This window comes from Nicotiana tomentosiformis, chromosome 5 (genome assembly GCF_000390325.3).
Source record: "Nicotiana tomentosiformis chromosome 5, ASM39032v3, whole genome shotgun sequence".
Classification (NCBI taxonomy): Eukaryota; Viridiplantae; Streptophyta; class Magnoliopsida; order Solanales; family Solanaceae; genus Nicotiana; species Nicotiana tomentosiformis.
In genome coordinates this window covers 53084200-53109710 of record NC_090816.1, presented here as the reverse complement: position 1 = coordinate 53109710, position 25511 = coordinate 53084200, and positions in this window count along the sequence as shown.

Genomic DNA, 25511 nt, shown 5'->3' with positions numbered 1-25511 from the left:
CTGCTTTAGTATGTCATAGAACTTCTCTAGTTTTCTATCATCAACCCTTCTACCTAGTCTTTGGGGGAAAGGAGGAGGAGGTCTAGGAATTGGTGCTAGAGGTTTTGGTGCATCGATTACCTTTTCCTTAACCTCTTCATGGTTCATTTCTTGAGCTTTCCCCTTCGTTGGGAGTCTTTCTACTTCAACAACATTTGGCACCTCAACTTGTGCCTCGACTTCTTGTTCAGAGTCTTCCACTTCGACCACTTGTTCATTCTCTCCTTGATGTAGTTTCCAACTTTGAGTTGTAATGGCCATGCAATGAGAAGTTGGGCTACTCCCACTACCTTTTGGGTTTGCAATAGTATCACTTGGGAGTGTGCCTTTTTCCTTAGGATTCTGTTCTTTTGTTAAATCCCTCATTTGCATCTCCAACATTTGAATAGATGCGGTGTGAGAACCCACAAGCTCGGTCATATATTTCATTGAAGTGTCGGATCTCTCTTGATTTTGCAATACTCTTTCAAGCATGCTTTCCAACTTGGAATCACTTGAAGAACTCTCCTTCCAATGTGGGGAGTTAGAATGTTGCCCCTTTGGCGGAACATAGGGGTTTGAACTCCTATTTAAGAAGTTGTTGTTGTTATTACTCCAATTTCCTTGATTTGAACTACCTTGGTCATTTCGACATTGTTGGGTACCTTGCCCTTGCGGGTTAGATCTCCATTGGTGTGGTTTTCTGGAACCTTGGTATGGTGGTCTTTGATATCCTCCTTGTGAATTGTTGAAATAATTTGCTTCTTCATAGTCCTCATTTGACATTGGTTGCACATCTTCCACAACATTCACTTTCTTTATTTGGCTTTCAGTGAGAATTTTTGTTAATACATTGACATTGGTAGCAAGCCCGGCAATTACTAGATCTCTTTCTTGGTTCTCCTTAATCATGTTGGTCAAGGAAGGAGTACCATATGCAATTCCACATGTGGTGTCTTCCGAGTGCCAAGCTTGGTTGTGTTCGACCATTTTGTCGAAGATTTGTGTGATCCTTGCAAATGTTTTATCAATAAATGATCCATCCTCCACATTTTTGGCTATGGATTGATTCATAGGATTTAAGAGCATATAAAAATTCTCCAACAAAATATTATTCGGAAAACCATGATTTGGCGACCTTACCAAATATAGCTTGAATCTATCCCATGCCTCATGTAGATGCTCTCCCGGTAGTTACTTGAAGAAGAAACTTTTATCCCGAAGCTATGACTTCTTTCTCTGTGGGAACCATTATTCTAGGAAAGCTCGGACAAGTTCGGGCCAAGTATGGATGGAATTAGGGGGTAGATTTTTGATCCACTATATTGCCTCTCCGGTTAAAGAGTACTTGAACACCCTCAACCTTAGGGCAACATCCGAGACATTATTCTGCTTATGTATTGCACATACACCCAAAAGGTTTTTGAGATGTTGTGTAGGGTCGTCATCGGTGGAATTTCGAAAGAACCCCTCTGCCTTTTGTATTAGGATTAGACGGTGTTCCACTTTGAAGGTAGCAGCATCAACTCTAGGAGGGACAATGGCGTTTGTATTCTCAATATACTCATTTATATCCGCAAACACATTCTCTTCATCCGGTTCGCCTATGTTTACCTAATTACACCAAGAAAAGCAAGCAAAGTGTGATGGAATACCAGAAGATGTAAAGTAAAGCACACACTAATTAGTAATTTCAAAACCGTATTCCCCGGCAACGACGCCAAAATTTGATAATCCAACTAGGTTGGGGTCGAATCCCACAGCGTATAGGTGTGAAAAGGTTACTTGAATAGTGTGAAACTTGACTTAAGCCGTAGTTCTACTCCGTTAGTGGAAAAAGAGTTTTGTAATTGTGAATTGTCAAAAAAGCTATTTTGTTAAGAGAATTCGATTAATTTGATTAAGAAACCAAGGTTGTGTCCCCATCAAGTGAATGTAATGCTATCGGTGTTAATATGATATATTTCTAATGGAAGGTCCTTTGATATGCAAATGGTTCCTAAATGACTACCCAATATTTTCCAATAATTAGGTAGTGTTTACTCTTTGTGATTTTACCAAATATAAAATAGTTACAATTAAGAACAGACAATTAATGCCAAGTAGAACCCACTTATCCCTAAGTGATTCTATTAAACAAGATTTAAAGCATTGAGTTCTTGCTATTCAATTCTACCAAGCGATAACCCACTTTTCCAAGTAAAGATAGAGTGAAATGGCACTAGTCAATGTTTGCAACCATCAACCATAAATGAATCATGAGAAATGAATAGAAATCAACCAACCATTATATATATATTCAATGGTAAATACCCATTAACATTACACCTACTTAGGATCCACAACATTAGTATTAAAGTTAGTTGTTCATACTAGAATACAAGAACAAAGAAATAAATAAGTCATAAAGCTTACAAAGAGGACAAAGTCTGGGATTCTCTCTCAAAAGCGTCCAAAATAATGATGTATTTAATACTCTATGTGTAACCTGTTTTTCACACAAGATGGTCCACCAAAACCCTAATCATTCTATTTATAATGGTCTAAAAGTCGTGGTCAAAAAGTGACAAAAATGACCCTGCAGATCAAGTATGCGACCGCAGAATGGGTCACAGAACGAATTCGTGGTCCGCACATCTTCATTATCACCGTACAATTGATCATAGAGTTTTTCAGTTTTTCATCGTATTTTGGTTATGCGGTCCACATATTGGTTTCGCGACCGCATATTGAACTGCAACGTCATCTTCACTATAAATCCTTTTGCATATGTGCGATCACTATGTGGTCCGCACAAAAGTTATTCAATCGCACAATGGATCGCAGATTTGACTCTAAGATACTAGGATGTTCTGAATCAGTATGCAATGGGTATGTGGTCCGCACATCACTTTTGCGGCCACAGACCTGCCGCATTTACTCTTTTCCATGGGTTTTTGTCATCTTTTTAATGTTCTTAGTTTTTCAAGTCTGGTTTCTTGCAAAACACCAAAATTACATAAGAAATGACTCAAAATGCTTTAAAAGATGAGCTAAAGTCCACGTATTTAGTATCAAAAGTACCGCATTTCTACGCACGTCAATACTCAATATCCAAACAGAAAAGCAAAAGAAAATATATATAAAACAAAAACAAGCGAGTCTTGAGAAAATTAGAGAGGTAATTCAAGGTGGTTCAATGTTGGTAAGTAGAGGTAAATGAGGGCGATGTGATTTAAAAAGTAGCAAAGTGCAAAAAGAAAGATAAACACGAGTAGTGTTCAAGGAGGGTGTAGTCACTTGTATCCCAAATCCTTATCCTACCCTTTCCTAAGCCTACATTGCAAGCGTAAAAAGTCCTTATAGGACCTCCAACTGAATGTTCTTGAATTGGCGGCGAATTAAAATAAGGGCAAGCTTATGGCATGATATTTGTAATACTTGAAATTCATTATTGAGAGTGAGTGTCTTTGTGCATTTGTCCCTTGTGTTGTTGTTCTAAATATGGTAATTTTGGGACATTCTTTCTTGTGAGGGTACATGAATTATGATGGATTGGTGACAATAATAAATTCCAAATTGTGTGAAATGAGCATATGTAGTAGACTAGTGCTTTTGAGTCACTTCTTGAGGCATGGTTGTTGTCATTTAATTATTTTGAAATTCCATTGCATTCTTGAGATTGAGTTTTAAATGAGGGAGTTATTTGGTTGAAGTTTACATGCTTGAGTCTAATTACTAGTATCAACCAAAGCCATAAGTGTTGCAAGTAATTGGAAAATGTGATTTGGAAATATAGCAATGCCAATTATGCTTTAAATGGCAGAGCCTCATTGAGTATTTGGTTTTGATTTGCTTGAGGACAAGCAAAAATTTTATGTTGGGGGTGTTGATGAGGCTATTTATGCGTGTATTGCTATATTTTAAAGTGAAAGCAGTCATGAAGAGAGTTGAGATCAAACAAAGTGGAATTGAGCAAAGCATTGTTGAAGAAGTGCAAAGGTAGTTAGTGATTTTGCACCTGCGGAACAATTTACGCTTCTACGGACTCGCATCTGTGAAGAAATAGTCTGCATCTGTGCAATAGAAGATGGTACACTAAGATCATATCTGTTTCATGACCCAAAATCTAATTAGCTGTGATGGAACCTAACCGAACCCACTAGGTAAGCCAATTAACAATAAACACAATCCAAATAAGATTACTAGAAAATAAATGATGAAATAACTGAATTCATATACAACATCCCAAGGACTGGTAGTACAAGTCACGAGCCACTGAGACTTAAATTTACAAAGCTGGTATGAAATAATAAAATATTTGTTTGGAATATACATAAACATAATTTAAAATATAAAACCACCAAGGACAAGTTGTAGTTATATCCGAAAGATAGGTACATCTTCAATGCCAACTCCCACCAAACATAGCAACATCAGCTCCTAGATCTGCACGCAAAGTGCAAAAGTGTAGTATGAGTATAACCGCCCCATGTACTCAATAGGTATCATAACTAACCTCGGCGAGATAGTAGAAGCAAGAATTATAAATGATACTCGCCAATCATCTGTACAACTTAAAATTTCCAACAAGTAATGAACAATAACATGGACGAATCATGAAATTTCAGATAAGATCACCTTGGAGCACAAAATGTTTTTAACGTACTATACTCAGTGAACAATCCGGCATATAAGGAAGATATACAAATAATTTAGATAAACAACCAAGGAGTATTGCAATTAAAGAAGAATGCAATAATCAAATATAAATCTGTTGTGGCGCACAACCCGATCCAAATAGAAATCACCCCACGGCTCTCAGGCCTGCATAAAAATCTCAGTAATCAAACCAAACCAGTAAACAACTCTGTCATAGCTCACATCAACCAGAAATGCGTCGGCTTCTCACAATCCGCATGTAACAATCAAGAGAGAAACATGAGAGGGTGACCTTAGGGGGGTGGATTCATATCCACACGCTGCACGAAAAACTCACGTGCTGCACGGATAACTCATTTGATAATAATATCAATAGCACGGACACCTAACGTGCTACACGGATAACTCATGTGACAATAATATTATTATCTGTCCGCACAGATAACTCACGTGCTACACTGACAACTCAAGTGCTAATAAACCACAATCCACCCGGCGTGGTCACAGGATACCAGTCCAACCATATTACTCATAAAGAAAATATTCAAGAATACATGTACATGATCAAACAACATAAAAGTTCATAATCCTGGACTGGTATAAGTGACATGCTAAGACATATGCATGTGCAAGTGTGATATCATAGCTCAAAACAGATGAATACATCACAAAATAGCAGCTATCAGGCTAAATAACAAGATTAACCTTTATGCAACCTCAAACATGGATCAAATAGCTCACAACATGGGGTACAAATAAGAGATACATAACCGTATGATTCTTATCAATCAATTCAAGGCATGTCATAGCCCTAGCATTACCCCGAGCATAGATAAACACCATGGTGCTCACACATGGGCTAAACACCTACACATATACGCACCCATAGCATGTAGCTATCACAAATAACTCAGGTAACAAGTACCCTAACCAAGTTTAGATAGGATACTTACCTCAAGCAAGCCAACTCCAATACAAAGCAAGCTAAACAATACTTCTAGTCAACTGACCATCGAACGGCTCGAAATTAGCCAAAAGAAACTCAAAATCATCAAATAATGCCAAGGGAAACAAACCCAAACGAAAAAGGTCAAATCTTTAATCAGATACTCAAAGTCAACCAAAAGGTCAACCCGGACCTGCACCTCGGAACTTGAGAAAACTCACAAATTCCAGCAACCCATTCAACTACGAGTCCAATCATACTAATTTAACTCAATTCCGACTTCGGATCGATGTTCAAAACTCAATTAATCACTTTAGGAAAGTTTAACAAAAATCCCTAATTTTTTCCTTTAAAATCATCAATCAAATGTCAAATATCGAAGTCGAAATCATCGAATATAATAAAATTCGAGTAGAAAATACTTACCCAATCCATGTGGTGAAAATCCTCATCACAATTGCCCAAAATCGAGCTCTACATCCCAAAATATGAATAGAATAACTCAACCCTCGAATATATAGAACCTGCCCAGGCATTTTTGCATTTGCAAACAAATAGTCGCTTTTGTGGCGTTGCTTCTCCAGAAAAACACTGAAGCCCTGAATCCTCGCATATGCTGAAATCACTTTGCTTCTACGACATCACAGGTGCGACACAAAATGCGCTTCTGTGCTCCTTATCACTTTTGCACCTTAGTCCATCGCTTCTGCGCTTCGGCAGATTCTCCCCAAGTCTCGCATCTGCAGTGATCCCAAACTCAGCCCCATTTCGCTTCTGGGACCTCATGTTTACACTTGCGGACACAACTCCTGCACAAAGAGCTCCGCAGGTGCGATCACACCAGATCCTGCCACAAACCAGCCTTAACAATTATGTTCCAAAATGATCTGAAACCAGTCCAAAATTAACCCGATCCCCTCGGGACCCCGTTCGAACATACCAATAAGGACCAAAACATAACACGGTCCTACTCAAGGCCTCAAATCACACATAACAATATCAAAACCATGAATCGCACCTCAAATCAAACTTAATAAACTTTCAAACTTTGAACTTCCAAAACTCGTGCCGACCCATGTCAAATTTATTCGGAATGACCTCATTTTTTTGCACACAAGTTCCAAATGACATAACAAACCTATTCCAACTCCCGAAAATATAATCCAAACCTGATATCATTGACGTCAAATCCAGGTCAAACTTATGAATATTTCAAACCTTCAAATTGCCAACGTTCGCCAAATAGTGCTGAAACCTTCTAGAAATATCCAAATGCAAAATCAGGCATACGACCAATCCCAAAATCACCATTGGAACATAACGGAACCATCAAAACCTCAATCCGAGGTCAAATGCACAAAAGTCAAACTTGGTCAACTCTTCCAACTTAAAGCTTCTAAAATAAGAATCACTCTTCCAAATCAATTCCGAATCACCCGAAAACCAAAACCGGAAATATACACTAGTCATAATACACCATACGAAGCTACTCATGTCCTGGAACCATCGAACAAAATGCAAAATGCTCAAAATGACTGGTCGGGTCGTTACATTCTCTCCCACTTAAACATATATTCGTCCTCTAACGTGCCAAGAGTCACCCCAAAGCCATCAAATCATTTTATAAACTCACCATGCACATATCCATGGGTGATCCCACGTCACCCCAATCCATATAAGCTTGACATCACAACCTAACTAAAGTTCCTTACTTTAACCTTAGTCCATAAATCTTAGAACCCAATTTCCAACATCTCGAATCCATTACAAGACCCGATTCTCATATCCATACATTGTATAAGACGGAACATGCTTTATGAAGCTATAACTATAACCCAATATATAATCACATTACATACCACGTGACTCACATACTCATAGCAATAATTTCCAATCACAGTAGCTGCCGAATAGTAAACCCGGTACCGGTAACAAACCTCATATGAAATAAAACCTTATTTTAACCCTTCATACCCTGTTAATGATGAAAGAAACACATAGAGACTCATAACCACCCATCAAATCAATAAGTCGTGGAGTTCTCTCACCGACCAAGAAACATAGCCCAAGTTCTAAGTTTACTAGTGACATTAGTTTTCCAAACATAGAGTAATCAAATTCGATAGTACCCATTCTAGGTCTAATGAGCTCATCTCATCAAATATATTTACTCTACTGACATGCCAAACCAATACAACCTAAAAACACAAATCGTGCAATATGTGCCCCAATAAGCAACAATTCAAATGTACCCAAAAATGGAAAATGACTCAAATGAGAGAACAGTCCCGCAAGCTCAACAGGTACCACCACAAGAGCAATACTATAAACCCATCACACAGGTAGAACCAAAACACATGAGATCAACATAAAGGACCATAACCCAACATAACTCTGTTGCGATGCGTAACCCCATCCAAACACCGGTCCACATAAAACACCTCAAGCCATATTGCTCAAAATCAACAACCATAAACAAATCAACAATATCCACACAAAGTGCATGACCATAACCATGGAGAAATGGTTAGCACAATATACCAAAAATAGGATTGACCATAACCAAGGCGCAATCAACCATTCAACACCCCAAGAATCATCCCGTTCGAATTTTGCCATAAGGCCTAAAGAGAGACGCATCATGTGTGCAAATAGCCAACAAATCACAACCCATCGTAGCATAAAAGGGTAACAAATAGACTATCAGAACACGAACAAGATCAACTGTAAATGAATGACGCACACCTTAACTATAGCAGTGACGAGTCGACAAATCCGACCTGGTGTAGAATACACGTCCTTATTAAGCCTACCAATGGGCCCCCAAATCAATTCTAGTTGTCCATAAATAGATAAATAACCCTTCAAAAATCCACAATCACCTAATCATAACGCATACCACCATCCGTTAACCTCATAGAACACCTTCACTATCCACAACTAAGGAATAGTCCACCTTTGAGGCTCCCGGTCTCCAAATCACGAGAATACAAAAATCTCTATATTTGATTCCGACTCGCCCACTCAATTGACTAACACATCCTTCATAAACACTCATTCCACGAGAACTACTTCCATAGTTCTCCCGTGCCACATAGCAAAATCTGAACATCAGTAGTCGATCAACAACTCGAGTACCGCAATACCAATGAAGCATCTGTAAGTCAAAACACAAGGTGCCTTCTGAAATACGCACTCTTCTAATGTGATACCAGATAATACCAGCATTCTTTTAAACATTAGAAATCGTACATGCTGTCTAGAACTCATGACCTTCACTTCGAAACTAAACCGCAACCCTGCACCTGCATATCTCAATCACACACGGCGCACCGCCTCTAACATACCATCATATGAAAGCACGAGAATCCCATTATCAACATTTAGTCACAAGTAAGATACATACCCCATCAGCAAAAAAAAACTTCCATCTGATTCAATCCATGAGATAATCACAACACGCAACATATCCTCATGTCGGTATAAAATATCTATCTTAAGTCGTGATAGAAATCATCGAGAACTCTTCAAAACCCATTAGTACAAGACTAAGCCATCAGAACCGAATCCATCTAAATCTATCAAGTCACGCAGGTTGCTCAACCTAAGAGTACTGCCACAAAACACCGGTAAAACCACACCACACCAAGAGAACCAAAATAACTGATCATTCCATTACAATACTGATCCGACCTACTACCAAGCTTCCCTATTTCTCCGAGTTCTTTCCAAACTACCTTTAAGTTTACACTTCTCTTTTCTAGTACACTATGACCCTTAACCCAACGCTCACCACAAGAGATCCTAGCATGGAATCACATCGCCTTAAAGCCCATAAGTTGCTGTATTCCCTCTCTAAGCACCCAAAAAATACAACAATTGAGATACCCACTATGAGGAGGTCTTATGTGAATCCGAAGCATTTTCCTTAAGCTCTCTGATACTGAAACATATAACCTCCAATGATATAGATATAGCGAGTATCGACACCTTTCAATGCAAATCTCAGATCTTATCCTTTTACAAATCCAGAAATTCTTCAAATGCCACATATGAATCTTGAATCCATTAGAACCTTCTGGAAAGTCCTCCACCCTATGCGAATCTCAAATGCACCGTCCAGATGAGTCAAACGACATGTGTCCCATTAACAAACCAACACCGAAAGAAGTAACCCTACCTTAACGCAACCGAGCGACTCCCTTTTCTTAGCACATTACATCTACCACTAATGGTTACCCAAATAATTTAAGGATTTTTAATATGCCCATAAAGTGTAATACATCATGTATCTAGAAATTTCCTTGCTCAAGTCACCCTCAAAACCAACTTCTTCACATCATGACTAATCCACAAACATGCCTCAGACCGAATCTAATGTAACACATGACTATGCAACCTGATCTTCCATAGCAGACTCCCCCACTTGTCTCAAAGCCATATAACACAAATTTTGATAGCCCACAATACCCTTACTCCATTACTGCCATAACCCCGCACTGTAGTTCAACTAGATCCTTCATAAGCTCATGTAACACAAATCCTAAATACCTCAAATCATGTGTTAGGCTCACATTCATCCTCGGGAAAGTCAAGCCAACTTCCTCAAGTGATCCAAACTCAAATTGCAACACATATAACCCATTGGTACAAAGAAACTCTCCACAAAATATCATAAGAATCCCACATCCATAGACTACCCTACAGGTAATAACCCACATGCTTAGCCTCAAACTAGCATCTCTGTACGCCCTATTCTGGCCAAAACCACAATGCAATCGCTAAATCTTCCCGACCCTAAACTCGTCAACAAGATATAAGAATATACCTCATTCCACAATGAACATCATGAAAGACACCTAGCATACTCATAGCTCAGGACTGTGCAACACATCAAGATAGAAATCGAGCATCCATAGTCTTTTCACATCCCAATTAAAATTCTTCTCGTCACATACGAACCATCTAAGCACATCCTGCGGTCATATAATACTCATCATATAATTATCCAACCACTCACTGAGCCACCAGTCCTACTCCTAGGGAATCTACCTGACATAGAAGTCCAAAAGCACATACCCACTCAACTGAAACCATCAAGCCCAAGCTGCGATGAAAACCCGGCCTGAAGTCCTTTAGACTGGCCCATAACCACAACACCGAGAATACATCTCGCACCTCATCCATGGAATCACAAGTCATCGGTGCACAACAAATACTGAGCGCTCAACATAACACACGAGTGAGAGGAAGTAATTCAAATAGAAACACTTCAAGCTTAATTAATGACGCACGATAAGGAAAGAAATATGGTAAGTTTACCCTACATGCCCTGTAGCCTCTCGAAGATAGGTATGAAGATCATCATACCGATCCGCAAGAATCTACTAGACACTTGTTAATGACTCGTAGAACCTATGAACCTGGGGCTCTGAAACCAACTTGTCACGACCCAAAATCTAAGTAGCCGTGATGGCACCTAACCCAACCTGCTACGTAAGACCGTTAAATGATTAAATAACTGAATTCTTATACAACATCCCAAAGAATGGTAGTACAAGTCATGAGCCACTAAGACTTAGATTTACAAAGCTGGTATGAAATAATACAACATTTGTTTGAAATATTGATCTTCGGCTAAAAAATACATATATTTAACAATTGTTGCCTCACATTCTAGTACTTTTAATCATTTTTTGAGTATTAATTATATTACTTTATGCTTAATATTATATTTTAAATATTTATGTATAAAGCAGTGTGAAGATGAAGGGATTTGAAACAAAATTAAATAAAATGCGGAAGAAAAAGAAAGGAAAATAAAGGAATTAAAAATAGGGAGACAAAAGGGGGACACCCTTTGGGTTTTGTCCCCCCAAATGTATGACAAAAGGGAAGGACGGGAAATTCAGTAGAAAGAAAAGAAGGAATTAGCATGAAAATATTTACTGGATTTAGCGTCAGAGCCAGCGCTAGGCACTACCCTGGATGCTCAAAACTGAGACTTTTCCTATTTCGCCTGGAATATGGTTATTTCGACCCTACACTATCTCCAACTCATATAAAAGGGGTCCTAAACCTATTTTGGAAGGGGAGGACGTTTCTGAGAGGAACATTTGATCAAGGGAGAGCATAGAGCCGCCGTGGAGGCCGGGTTTCATCTTTTCTTCCACCAAACTTATTAATTTTTATGTATCTTTGTATGATTTATTGTTTTGCTACCATGTGCATGTGGAGCTAAACTTCACGTTCTAGGGTTGTGGTTCTTTCGTGAATATTGTGATTCAAATATTAATTTTGGTTTCTTAGATTATCATGTTGGTTTATTTATTCAATCATGCGCCTAATTATTTATTTGCTTGATCACCAATTAAATACTATTTACGAATCTAGAATTGAACGTAAAGTGGGAATTCTAGATTGCACATAGGATTGAGTAGAGCATGTTCTTGAACCTGGGCATTGGTGAACGGATTCGCAGTTAGGATAGACATATACCTAATTGTCTTGCTTGGTTGATGTATAGGAATTATAAATGCATTCTTGCTAGTTCTAACTCCATAGACATATAGGTGTTATGTTAGATTGAATAGGCGAGTAAGAACTCGACAGATTCTTATGAGCAATATCAACCCTGTCAACCAATGAACTAGATGAATTAGTCCGTCAATTGAATTGAAGAATACAATAGGAATGTAAGATAACCCATAACCCTGGATCGTGTTTTCATTACATCCATAACATAAAAATCTAATCTTCCTTTGTTCAAAGTTCATTATTTGTTTTTATTTATTTTAATTAGTTTAGAATCAAATATTTCTAGTTTTAATTCTTTTTTAGATAGTTAGAATAGTCTAACTTAGTTAATAGTTAATCACAAGTCCTTGTGGATTCGACATCCGACCTTAAGTCACTTTATTGCTTGACGACTGCGTATACTTGTGTGTGTGTTTGGCCGCAACATGTTTTTGGCGTCGTTGCCGGGGACTTAGAATTAGCTATTTTTCTATATTAGACTTTTACTTTTATCTTTATAAAAAAAAAATTTGTAAATATTTTTTTTAATAACTATTTGATTTTTCTCTTAGTGTATTTCTAGTTTTCTCAACATGGCATCAGGAGATGAAATATACGGAGGTAAGGTTATTGATGAAGACGCTTGGTTGATGGAAGACTTTTATGGCCCGTATTTTTGCGCTTGTCATGGCCTGACCTCTTGGAAATCTGAATTTGAATATGGGAGTAAGGGTTGGTATTGGGACGGATATTCTCGATTAAGCGAATGTACAGAACGATGTTGTCTTTTAACAACGTTGGTGAATGATTGATCTAAGGAGAGAGTTGATCTTGCACATGAAATTGACATGTTTGGTTTGGATTTGCACAACTTGGATGTAGATTTGAGTGCAAAGGTTGATGCGTGTAACACCCAATAATTTTTTCACATTGTGTTTAGATAGTAAGATAGTAATCGAGCCATCTGAGCCTATGAGGGAGTCAAAGGATGAGGATGAGAGTGCCTATATTCTTGAATTTGTTGTGCCAAAAAGAAAAAATTACATTCCTCATCTAAAGTGTAGAGTGAAAGATTTATTACTTGGCCTGGTTATCTTTGTAGCCCCACCATTGAAGCATAGCCACAGACTGGATGCCATGTTAGGGGTACAATTGAATTAGGCGCTTGTTGGGAGGCAACCCAGTTTTACTGTTTTCTTTTAGTTTTGGTTTTTTTTTTCTTATTGTATTATTTTTGTAGTGTTATGTTTGTATTTTTGTTGGAGTAGGAGCATAGAGGCAAAGCCAATAGGTGTGTGAAAAGTCGAGAAGGTGGTTGGAACTAGTGTGAGGTACCCGCACAAAGGATCATACCTGGGAGAAATCTGAGTATCCCGTGAGCTGCGAATACTTCGGCCTTTGGCTTACCAGGGAGTCTCTTTTACCCTCTTATTATTTATTGTATGCATGGACATTGCAAAATTTTATGTGTGGGGTGAGAAGATTATCTGAGTGATTTTCTGTAGCTTAGTTGTAGTATGATTTCTTAATGTAGTGATTTTTGTTTTTTTAAAAAAATGAAAAAGAAAAAAATTATAAATTTTGGATTTTTCCCGACGATGGATTTGTGGACAACTTTCTTGAGGAATTAAAGTCTAATAAAATAATCTAAAAATATTTTCTTTTTATTTCTAGTTAGTTTTAGTTAGATAATAATCCCCCTTAGTTTTTCTTTGTGCATCGGTTCTATTCCAGGGGATGTAACTTGAACGAAGTGATTTATTTTGTTTGATTAGATTTTTTTAGAAGTACTAAAAGAGGGAGAAGAAAATTATTTGTGACTTCTTTGATACTAGCGTCTTTAGGCCTCACCTTGAGTAGTATTTTCCTGTGAGTGCTTGAGTAATGAATAAAATAGCAGACTTTCTGACACATAGACTCAGGGCTGTGAATCTGTATATAACTTACTCTTATTTTGCCGTTCGCTATGATCATGCTTGTCTTAGAGTAGAATTGATCCATCTTGATTGATACTTGTACCATGTGTGGTGAGAATTTCTTACATATATTTCATGTTTTGCATCTTAGTCTAGAACTTGCCTTGCATGTTATTGAAGCGAAATAAAAGTGTTGCTCTGTTTAGAAGATGATAATAGGCTTTCTTTGATATGTCTTGTGAATTTTAGCCTTTTCAGATATTCTACCACTAGTTAGCCCTTTGAGCATGTAGCCTTTTATTTGGAAGCCGTATTTTTTTTTGATTCTTTTGTTGAATCCCTAATTTTTGCACTCTGCTTCCTTGAGCATTTTTTCTTAGACCGTGATATTAATTGATGAATTTGAAGAATGGGATGATTAAGTGAAAAATGGTGACCAACGATAGCTGAAAAGTGATGAAAGATCCTCTTGAAAAGAATGTGACATGAAAAAAAAACTAGGTCTTAGAGTATGATTTGATGGAAATACTTGTGAAATAATAGATGAAGAGATGGGTGAAAAATAAAATTATGATATGAAAATATTGGGTGATGAAATCCAAAAATGCAAAGTGCTTAGGGAAGTGTAAGTTTATATAGTTCTCTTACCCGTCCCCTAGCCAACATTACAACCCGTTAAAGTCCTATTTGATTTTATTCGAGCACACTTAGTTAGTAAATATGTACATAATGTGCAAGCCTATGGTTCTTTGTGCATACATGTGAATTCGTTTGTGAGTGCGAGAGTTGTTCTTTGATGCTAAGTCCTTAAATGATATTCATTCTTTGATTTGAGTGTATGCACTATTCATTCTTGTGAGGGCACTTGTTTCATGATAGATATGTGATGTTATTAGCTTTATTTGACAGAGTAGGTGAGCGAGCTTAAATTTGGTGAGTTAGAGTCCCTCTCTGAGGTTAGGAGTTTAGAAGTTTGTTGTTTCTTTGTGACTTGTATATCTTGCACAATGATCAGGAAGTGTATATCTAATGGTTTGAGTTGCTATAGGGCCTAATTGTTAGTATCAACCCAAGTGGTGGTATTTCTAGGCTTGATTTATTGAGAGTGATTTTAATGCTTAATCGAGAATGAGCAATAGTTTAAGTGTGGGGTGGTATTCTTCGGCTAAAAAATACATATATTTAACCATTGTTGCCTCACATTCTAGTACTTTTAATCGTCTTTTGAGTATTAATTATATTACTTTGTGCTTAATATTATATTTTAACTATGTATGAATAATACAGTGTGAAGATGAAGAGATTTGAAACAAAATTAAATAAAACGTGGAAGAAAAAGAAAGGAAAATAAAAGAATTAAAAATAGGGAGACAAAGGGGGAACAACCTTTGGGTTTTGTCCCGCCAAATGTAAGACAAAAGGGAAGGAAGGTATCACGACCCAAATTCTCTCTCCGTTAAACTTCGTGACGTCACCTAGTCTCTACGACTAGGTAAGCCTAACACTTGCGGAAATGAAATGAAAAAAATATGAAAATGTAACAACTAACAGTAACCGAAATTTTAATAAGCAATTGAGATGCCACTCGGCATATACAATAATCAACTCTCGAAATATACATGACACTCCCAAAACCCGGAACACCATAAGTCATAAGCTTCTACGAAGTTCTAACTATTATAGACATCAGTGTCTATAGAAATAAGAGAACAATCAACATAGGAGGGATAGAAGAGGACTTCGAGGATCTGCGGGCGCAGGCAGATGTACCTTGAAATTCTCCGAAACAGCAACAACTGCAAATAAGGACGAGGCTGGTAAAAGGAACCTAGATCCACACACGAAAAACATGTGCAGGAAAGGGCGTGAGTACACCACAGCGGTACCCAGTAAGTGCCAGGCCTAACCTCGGTCGAGTAGTGACGAGGTCAGGTCAGGCCCACTGGTATATAATAATAAAAATAGGAGAATAAGTAGTATAATAAGAGACTAAGGTTCAATGAAGGAAAATACTGTGAAATAACATAATAGTGCACAGAATTAAGTGACAGGGGATCTCCCGAGATACCGTCTCGTAGTCCCAAAAGTAAATTTGCAGGGATAACTCTCGAGGTACCGCCTTGTAGTCTCAAAGTAAATGTGCAAGGGGATCTCCCGGGATACCGTCCCGTAGTCCCAAAAGTAAATATGCAAGGGAATCTTCCAGGATACCGTCCCGTAGTCCCAAAGTAAATACGCAGTGCAACCAATTACAAACGACAAGTACAGCAAGAGAAATCTACAGTCTAGACTAAGTACAAGTCGGGAAAGAAGCAGGAATTCAATAGGCATGCTGCAAAGAGTTCAATTACGCAAATAAGGCACGTAGACATGTTATTCTAAGCTAACTAGGTAACTACGCATGCTAGTATATTCAATAAAGGTGGAAACATGGAATGTCTCAGTAAAAAAATCAGGTTTTTCAACAAATAACCCGTGTACGAACTCGTCACCTCACATACACGACGCTCACATAGTAAAATCAGTACCAAATCCTAAGGGGATTTCCCCCATATAAGGTCAGGCAAGCCACATACATCAAACCAAGCTCAATCAATCCGTAACAATGCTCTTTCCACGGATATCTGGCTCCGAATGGCCCAAATCTAGCTAAAATCAATTACATACCATAAATACAAGTATAAAAATTAATCTAATTAATGAAATCAAAGCTAAAGCAAGAAATTGGAAAATCGCCCTAAAAACCTCCCCGGGCCCACATCTCAGAATCAAGTAAAAGTTACCAAATATGAACACCCATTCACTCACGATTTCACTTGTAGCAAAATTATCCAAATTCGATATTAAAATCCCAATCAAAACCCAAAAATCTTAGTTGAAGAACTTCTTTCCATTTTCACAATTTTCAACCCAAATCCGAAATTTAATGATGAAATTAATGATAGTTCAATGGGATATAACCAAAATCAAGTGTAAAATCATTACCCAATCGTTGTCTCTGAAAATCCCCCAAAATCGCGTCCAAATCTGAGCTCCCAAACTCAAGTTTTGATAAAAATGGCCAAACCCTCATTTTTGAAATGTTTAATACTGCCCAATGATTCCTTAATCGTGATCGCGGAAATAGCCTCGCGACCGCGAAGAACAACCCTACGCGTTCGCGGTGAGCAAAGTGCATGGCCCAGCTTTGGTCCACTTAACCCTACGCGAACGCGACCTTGTCTCTACATTCGCGAAGAACCACCTCACTTCACTACGTGTTCGCATGCCCCCGTATGCGAACACAAAGAACAAGTCCATCCTCTCACATAGCTAGCTTACGCGATCGAAGATCACCCCACGTGATCGCGTATAAGGAAACCAGAACTCAGATACCAGAAAACATCAACAACATCCTAAGTCCAAAAATCGATCCACTGGGCATCCTAAACACACCCGAGACCCCGGGACCTCAACAAAACATACCAACCAGTCCTAAATCACCATACAAATTTAGTCAAGCTCTCAAATCACATCAAACAATGCTAAAATCACGAATTACCCTCCAATTCAAACTTAATGAACTTGTAACTTCAAATTTCCACAACCGATGCCGAAACCTATCAAACAACGTCCGATTGACCTCAAATTTTGCACATAAGTCATATTCAACATTACATACCTACTCCAACTTTCGGAATCAAAATCCGACCCCGGTATCAAAATTCCATTACCGGTCCAAATCTCCAAAAATTTGACTTTCGCCATTTCAAGCGAAAATGAGCTATAGACCTCCAAAACACTATCCGATCAAGCCCGTAAGTCCAAAATAACCTATTAGAGCTATCGGAACCGACAGAACTCCATTCCGGAGTTGTCTTCACACAGCTTCGACTACGTTCCAAATCCTAAGTCTTAAACCTCCATTTAGGGACTAAGTGTCCCAAAACACTCCAAAAACCAAAACGAAACCTCCCGGCAAGTCACAATAACAGAAATAGATATAGGAGAAGTAGTTAATTCGGGATCGGGGCTATAACTCTCAAAACGACCGGCCGGGTCGTTACATCCTTCACCTCTTAAAACAATCGTTCCTCCTCGAACGAGCATAAAGACATACCTGAAGTGGTGAAAAGATGAGGATAATGGCTGCGCATAACATGATCGGTCTCCCAAGTCACCTCCTCGGCCGGCTGACCCCTCCATTGAACATTCACGGAAGCAATATTCTTTGACCTCAGCTTTTGAACCTGCCTGTCCAAAATAGCCACTGGCTCCTCGACATAAGATAGATCCTTTTCCAACTGGACTGAGCTGAAATCCAACACATGAACCGGATCACCGTGATACTTCCGGAGCATAGAAACATGAACTATTGGGTGTACCCCTGCAAGACTGGGAGGCAAGGCAAGCTCATAAGCAACCTCCCCAGCGCATCGCAATACCTCAAATGGGCCGATAAACTGTAGGCTCATCTTTCCCTTCTTTTCGAACCTCATAACGCCCTTCATAGGCAAAACCCAGGGCAAGACCCGCTCTCCAACCATGAATGCAATATCGCAAACCTTCCGGTCCGTATAGCTCTTCTATCTGGACTGGGTTGTGCGAAGTCGATCCTAAATCACCTTCACCTTATACTGGGCATCCTGAACCATGTTTGTACCCAATAATCTAGCCCTTCCCGACTCGAACCAACCCACTGGGGACCGACACCACCTACCATACAGAGCCTCATACGGTGCCATCTGGATGATCTTCTTATAACTGTTGTTATAGGCAAACTCCGCAAGTGGTAAGAACTGATCCGAAGCACCCCCAAAATCTATCACATAAGCCCGGAGCATATCCTCAAGTATTTGAATAGTGCACTCGAACTATCCATCTGTCTGAGGGTGAAATGATGTGCTCAACTCAACCTGAGTACCCAGCTCCTGTTGTACAGCCCTATTGAACCATGGTGTAAACTGCGTACCCCGGTCAGAGATGATAGATACCGGTATGCCAGATGATAAATCCGCTCCCATTACCACTCCAGAATCTCTAACTTCTGAAGCAACCCACACGGCTGCTGATGCTCATATTTCACCTACTGGCATTTTAGGCACCGAGACACATACTCCACTATGTCTTTCTTCATCCTCCTCCACTAGTAATGCTGCCTTAGGTCCTGATACATTTTTGCGGCACCCGGATAAATAGAGTACCACGAGCTATGAGCCTCCTGAAGAATCAACTCACGTGAACCATCTACATTAGGCACACATAGCCTGCCCTGCATCCTCAATACGCCATCATCCCCAATAGTGACCTCCTTAGCATCACCGTGCTGAACCATGTCTTTAAGGACAAGCAGGTGGGGGTCATCATACTGATGCTCCCTAATACGATCATAAAGAGAAGACCGAGAGACCATATAAGCCAATATTCGACTTGGCTCAGAAATATCCAATCTCACAAACTGGATGGCTAAGGCTTGAACATCCAATGCTATGGATCTCACTACTGCTGGAAGATAAGCTAAACTCCCCAAACTCTCCGCCCGATGACTCAAAGCATCGGCCACCTCCGCCTCCACTGATGCAAATTAAGATCCTTTTTCTTGAACAGATGCTGCAAACTCCGATGATCAGTGTAAATCTCACAAGGGACACCGTACAAGTAGCGCCGCCAAATCTTCAGGGCATGAACAATAGCTGCTAACTCAAGGTCATGGACATGATAGTTCTTCTCATGTACCTTCAGCTGTCTGGACGCGTAGGCAATCATCCTACCGTCCTACATCAACACCGTGCCAAGACCAATTTGCGACGCATCACAATATACAGTATAAAACCCCAAACCTGTAGGTAATACCAAAACTGGGGTTGTAGTCAAAGCTGTCTTAAGCTTCTGAAATCTCTCCTTACACTCCTCTGTCCACCTGAACGGAGCACCCTTTTGGGTCAGCCTGGTCGTAGGTGCTGCAATAGATGAGAATCTCTATACAAAGTGACGGTAATACCCCGCCAAACCAAGAAAACTATGGATCTCCATAGCCGATGACGGTCTAGGCTAATTCTACACTGCTTCCACCTTCTTCGGATCCACCTTGATCCCATGACTCGATACTACATGGCCCAAGAATTCCACTGAGTCTAGCAAAAACTCACACTTAGAAAATTTTGCATATAATTTCTTTTCTCTCAAGATTTGAAGCACAGTGCTCAAGTGCTGCTCATGATCCTCCCGAGTCTGGGAGTACACCAGAATGTTGTCAATAAACACAATGATGAAAGAGTCAAGATAAAGCCGGAATACACTGTGCATCAAGTGCATAAAGGTTGCTAGGGCATTGGTCAACCCAAAAGACATAACAAGAAACTCATAGTGACCATATCGGGTCATGAAAGCATTCTTCGGGATATCTGGCTCCCGAATCGTTAATTGATGATAGACTGAACGTAAGTCAATCTTGGAGAACACTCTGGCACCTTGTAACTGATCAAATAAGTCATCAATACGAGGTAATGGATACATGTTCTTCACTATAACTGTTGTTCCACTCACAGGCCTTGGAGTCACCTTTTGTTGTTTCCTTACTACTGTTTGTTTTATTCTAAATAATGTTGTATTTTGAGATTTCTTGTGTACTCATGGTAGAGCATCTGACTCAGTATTACCGGGTTATGGGATTTATGACCATTGCATTCACATTACAGCTATGTTATGGCACTTTTCAGCTTTTATTTAACAGTTAAGTTGCTTTATTCTGTTTGATCTCATTATTTGTTAGGCTTACCTAGTCTTAGAGGCTAGGCGCCATTGCGATCCTTAAGGTGGGATTTCAAGACGTGACAGTTATTTTGTTTTTCATCTAAATAGTCAATATATGCGGCGATATATGCACTAAAAAAACGTGTTTAGATATTATTGATGAGATTTTCCAACATGTTAATATTCATGCGATGACATAACGGTGGCTTGTCAGGGATTGTTATGGGATGTATCGGGGTTGATTCTTGTTGTTATTTATATGTTAGAACTAATGGTTCATGTTTTGATCAAATTCTTGTTTTCATTAAATAATTTTTCCCTCGAGTTCATATGCGTTGTTGGTGGAATTGAATATATTATTTTTTGCCCTGACCCTATTAATATTGTGTTGGCAAAGGCGGATTATTTTACATTGAGTTGTTGTCACATATTCTTCGAGGTGGTTAATGTTTGTCATATTATGCTTTTCGTTGTCCGTTTTATGTGGATATCTTGCACATGTTATTTTGACTAGTGAGTGTTTGGACTTGAAACTTGTCACTACTCCACCGAGGTTAGTCTTGATACTTACTGGGTACCGTTTGAATTGTACTCATACTATATTTCTGTACATTATTGTGTAGATCCAGGTACCTCGAATCGTGTTGGTCACTAGGGAGACGGGTCAGAGTTGTGGAGACATTAAGGTATAACTGTTGTTCCGCTCGCAGGCCTTAAAGTCACCTTTTGTTGTTTCCTTACTACTGTTTGTTTTATACCAAATAATGTTGTATTTTATGATTTCTTGTGTACTCTTAGTAGAGCTTCTGACTCAGTATTACCAGATTATGGGATTTATGACCATTGTATTCACATTACAGCTATGTTATGGCACTTTTTAGCTTTTATTTAATAGTTAAGTTGCTTTATTCTGTTTGATCTCATTATTTGTTAGGCTTACCTAGTCTTAGAGACTAGGCGCCATCATGATCCTTAAGGTGAGATTTCGGGATGTGACAATTATTTTGTTTTTCACCTAAATGGTCAATATATGCGGCGATATATGCACACAAAAAAAAACGTGTTTAGATAATATTGATGTGATTTTCCAACGTGTTAATGTTCATGCGGCGACATAATAGTGGCTTGTCGGGGATTGTTATGGGATGTATCGGGGCCAATTCTTGTTGTTATTTATGTGTTGGAACCATGGGTTCATGTTTTGATCAAATTCTTATTTTCATTAAATGATTTTTCCCTCGAGTTCATATGAGTTGTTGGTGGAATTGGATATATTATTTTGTACCCTAACCCTATTAATATTGTGTTGGCAAAGGCGAATTATTTTACATTATGTTGTTGTCACATATTCTTCGAGGTGGTTAATGCTTGTCCTATTATTCTTTCCGTTGTCCGTTTTATGTGGATATCTTGCACATGTTATTTTCACTAGTGAGTGTTTGGACTTGAAACTTGTCACTACTCCATCGATGTTAGTCTTGATACTTATTGGGTACCGTTTGTGTTGTACTCATACTATGCTTCTGCACATTATTGTGTAGATCCAGGTACCTCGGATCGTGTTGGTCAGTAGGGAGACGGGTCAGAGCTGTGGAGACATTAAGGTATAACTGTTGTTCCGCTCGCAAGCCTTAGAGTCACCTTTTGTTGTTTCCTTACTACTGTTAGTTTTATTCCAAACAATGTTGTATTAACAATGTTGTATTTTGAGATTTCTTGTGTACTCTTGGTTGAGCTTCTGACTCAGTTTTACCGGGTTATGGGATTTATTATAGGTGTATTCACATTACAGCTATGTTATGGCATTTTCTTTCTTTTATTTAACAGTTAAGTTGCTTTATTCTGTTTGATCTCGTTATTTGTTAGGCTTACCTAGTTTTAGAGACTAGGCGCCATCACGATCCTTAAGGTGGGATTTCGGGACGTGACAGTTATTTTGTTTTTCATCTAAATAGTCAATATATTTGGCGATATATACACAAAAAAAAAGGTTTTTAGATAATATTGATGTGATTTTTCAAAATTGTATGTATTGAATAATTCGGAATCCACATGCAACCCACGTGCCGAAAAATTAGTATATATATATATATATATGTATTATCAGATTTAATATGAAAAGCTAGCTACACATATTATGGGTTAATTTAATCTAGTTTGTAAAAAAATAATGCACTAATAATACCCAAAACTTAAATTATTATTTCTTGAAAATTGATAATAAATTGTGCGCCGCCTATAATGATTTTTATTTTGAAGTACCACTTGCAACATTGATATTGTAGTGATAGTCAGATTCAAAGTTTGCGGAGTGGGTCGTCATCCTTTTCATGTCTTTTTCTCTACTTGCCAGCGAGTGGGTGGAACTGTGGAAGGGAAATTGAGTCATGCATGAACAATTCAAATATGGGTACTCCTAAGAAATCTAATACACTATATTAATATAAATTGATCCTGTAATTAATTTATTAAACTTATCCATTTTCCAGTTTCTTCGCCACCAAATAATAATAATAGAAGTTTTAGATGCCCATTTAATAATTTAATCCAATTATCTATTAGATTGTGCTGTCGGTATTTATTTCTATTCTTTCTTTGTTGACAAAGCTAACACGTGGGAGTTTAGACTTTTGAAAAAGATAAAGCTTGATCATGATTGTTGGCGCCACAAGGATGGCCACCACATGTGATCATGGAACTATTTTTTTTTTTAGATAATCATTGTATAACCAATGATGGGCTCTGTTTGGGTAGAAAAGTTTGAAGTCAACTTTTATGCAAAGTTGGCAAGTTGTTTTTGCCGAGTTGTTCTTTAAGCAATATTTTGTTAAGGGCGTAAATGGTTCGATTCAGCCGGTAATTTTATAAAATTTGTACAATACCAATCTTTGAGTTTTTTACTTTTCTTGTCTTCGTTATATCTTGAGTTGTTATTGATTATTGATGTTGGGCACTAACTTTTTTTCCAAACTCGTCACTGCTTTCAGCCTAAGTTTAGATGTGTTACTTATTGAGTACATGAAGTTGAATGTACTTATACTACACTTTTCACTTTATGTGCAAATCTAGGTACTTTGGGGCATGATGGTTGCTAGAGTTCATATTGGTACCAGCTTGTGGAGACTACGAGGTAGCTGCTATGTCGTTCATAGACCTTGAAGTTCTCTTTCATATATTTCTGTTATTACTGTTCTATTGTTCGGACAGTTGTTTTGAGGATTTGGCCAGGTATATTGAGATTCTTTAGTACTCATATACTCATAGACATCAAATCATTGGGATGGTTGTAGTAGTGTTATCATTGTTTATTTAAGATATTTCATGATATTTCCGCTATTGAGATTATTAACTTATGTTAAATGAGTTCATTATTTATGTGAAACTGTTAGCTTGCCTAGCAAGCAGTGTTAGACACCGACACAACTTTAGTGGGAGTTTGAAAAAAGTTGATACTCAACTTCATAACCTCAACAATCCATAATAGCATGAAATCACAGAATTTATCCAATAACAACAAATATAACATTAAGGTGTACAATTCAAAGATAAGATAATCATGCTTCTCGATTCAATATATCCAAAGAATAATTCAATTTCCATGTTTGCATACAAAAATTAAATGCGCCAAGTCGCATCTATAGGCGTTGACGATCAATTTGGACCCCTCCCCCCTTTAAAAATAAATTATTTATACTTAACGATTGTTGATACACAATTTTTCTCTCATATTTTTTCAAATAGCATGTATACTTTCAAAATGTCATTCTGCATCACTATTTAACTTACAAGATCTATATGAGCATTTTTATAATTTTCAGAGTTTTAAAATTAATTTTTTTGCATTTAAATTACCTGAATATTTACTAATTATTTCTTTAAATTATTTCTTGTGATGCCTTAATCATCCAAACTATTATTTTCACCTATATACATGCTTCAAATATTTTTACTTCATTCCACATAATTGTATTGGTATTTTTAGGCTATTCACACAATCTTACAATAATAGCCTATATTTTGCAATTGTAGTGTATTTGTCATTTTATTCAAGGTCAAAAATATTATTTTACATTTATATAATCTTCTACTATTATTTAAAATTATGAATTTGCATAAATAGCATTTTATATATTTATTTAACTATTTTTTTATTAAATTATTTCCCTTTTAATCTCTTATTTTAAAACTGGCCCAATGTTTGAGCTAATTTTCGACCAAACAAGACCCAAATCCCTGTCCCAATCCCCAAGCCCAAGCCAAACGACTCCTAATTCCCCAACCCGGTCGGTACCCTTCAAAATAACCTGCCTCGCTCCTCGTTTTGATCTTGGCCGTTGATCTCAAATAATCAACGACCCATAATTAACCTACCCATCTCTTTATATCCCCTAACCCAAAAACCCTAACCCATTTCACTCGTCCGCCGCCTCTAAACGCTCCCCCCTCCTTCAGAAACCCTAGCCGCTCTTTCTCAATCTTCTCCGAATTCGGTTCAATCATGGATTCCTTCTATGATTTTCTTACCTTTTATGTGTTACCTCAGTATTACTTACAAGATTGTGGTATTACTTAGTATTTGCCCCATATTTGGCAAATATCAATCTCCGAATCAAGGGAGATCAGCTTCACCCTTAGGTATTTGGACGATATTTCGTCCATATGCATTATGGCAAGGTCGTACGAGTTCGATTCAGTGAGATTTTGACTATTTTTTGGTTCTCCATCATGAACTAGGGTTTACC